Here is a 1,991-nt window from a genome sequence, read left to right as displayed (position 1 = left end):
GAATGCTTGATTAGAAGCTCTCCAACTTTTTATTAATAACTGTAAGAGTAGGTCAAGGTGGTATTTGGTGAATTGTTTAACATAAAAAAAAAAATCTCTATTGACTTGGATGTGTGCAGGTCAAAGCATCCTGAGGTGCATAATGTCTTCTTTATCACCAGGCCAGTCATACACAGTCAGCTTTGTGCACCAATTAATGTCTTCTTGGCATTTTTGTTATGTCTGAAGGTCATTTCAGTTTAGTATCCAATAAGTCCTTTATTTGGGGCTTATTCAGCTTTTGCCTACAGTGTCATAGTTGCAATTAAGCTATATTATGCACTAGCAGTGCTAAGCCTTCCAAGCCTGACAGTATTCCCCACTTCTGCTCCTCAAGAAACACTGCATAAAAACATTTCTACCACCAAAGCTCTCTATAGGTTTTCTATAGCATTCCCTCAGAACAGCTGTAGACCACTGCTTGCTATGCACCCAGTACAAGGCACTTCTGAATCTAGTCTCTGGTTTTCACTGGGTAAGCAGTCTCGGGAAAATTTTGGTGAACAAGAAATGCTCAGTCAAGTTAGCTTCCTACAGTGTGCTGGTAAAGCTGTGTTGGAGATGACCTATAGTAACTGTGCAGAATACGTTTGCTCTAGAAAAGTAAACAAATAGAACTGTAAGGTTAATATGATATCACTTACAACTCCTGAACATCCTTTTCAAAGCATTGTATAAACATTAACCTACGTAGCTCTCCTGAGGGGTAGGTAAGTTAAGTGCTATTATCATATTATCAGTTAGGCTAGCCAGTAGTTGGCCTAATTTATGTCTTTGGCTGCTTTCCTGGATTCTTTGGCTACGTGTTATACAGTGCAGTTGGCCGCTACACAAATAGATGAACATTTACTGCGGTTCCCTCAGTTGTGGGATTGCAAAGCAGGTTTGGGAAGTGGTAGGAAGAGCAGGGCTCAGTCAGCACCATCAGACAGGTTGAGATTACTGTTTGTGTAATCAAGTTCTTTTGTTTTTTGCACACCAGACTGCTGCCTCCAGGAATGCAGTGGAGGAGGACCTGGTCAATGGGAGGTTTCCCCGTGACTGCAGTTGGTGGTAGGGCTGGCATGGCTGGCCCCAGGACAGGGACAAGCTAACCCCAGCTGGGAGGGGTTGGCTACCAAATCCCATGTGAGACCCTGGGAGCCCAGAGTATTTGATTGCTCCCAGTTCAGGGTATACTCCAGCCCTGATCATGCACTGTCACTACTGCAGTTGTCTTTGGGCCAGGCATTGACCTCACCTGGGGTCAGATCTGGGGCAAGGGACCTTGGCTTCAGTAGGATTTGGGAAATGCTGCTGGCACATAGATGTGGGTCCCAGGGCCAGAAAGGGGGGAGAGGAAACCCCCTTTGAAAGGGTGTTTGTTTTCACTTGAATTGGAAAAGAGTTGCATGACCGATGCAGAGCACTTCATGTTATGAAAAGTGACATCTTTCTAGTGTAACGCTGGCTGCCACAGGAATTCAGTAAAAGGACAAATTGAGAGCATAGAGATTTCTATGCGGGCAGTCACAGGTTCACGACTACTCTGCCACACCACTGCAAGAGGTGCTTTTCCTTGCTTGGACTGAATGCATCTGCCCAACTAAATCTTCCCATTCTATACACTGTACATGCCACCGGACTGGGATCTTCAGTAATGAGTAAGAGCATGCAGAGAATACCATGACTCACCTGGAAAAACATCCATGGAAAATCATATGCTTCCTGCTTAAGCATTTTAGCAACACATGCCAACTTGTGATGTTTCGTTTATATCTTGTGCCTGATTAAATGTTTGTTTCCCATCAGGTTTTTTTTTCCTTCTTTTTAGAAAAGACATTTGGCACTCGGCTTGCACCCGGCCGAGGAAGCGTTACGCAAACTGTTTATGCCCGGGTGTCTCTGCTGCGGGACCCCGCTGCGGGCAGCTCTGAGCGCGAAGTGTTTACGCTGCGGGAAGGGGCTTTGAG

The sequence above is a fragment of the Corvus brachyrhynchos genome, unplaced genomic scaffold (genome assembly GCF_000691975.1).
Source record: "Corvus brachyrhynchos isolate BGI_N302 unplaced genomic scaffold, ASM69197v1 scaffold56, whole genome shotgun sequence".
Classification (NCBI taxonomy): Eukaryota; Metazoa; Chordata; class Aves; order Passeriformes; family Corvidae; genus Corvus; species Corvus brachyrhynchos.
The sequence above is the reverse complement of the archived record's forward strand: the minus strand, read 5'-3'. Positions refer to the sequence as shown.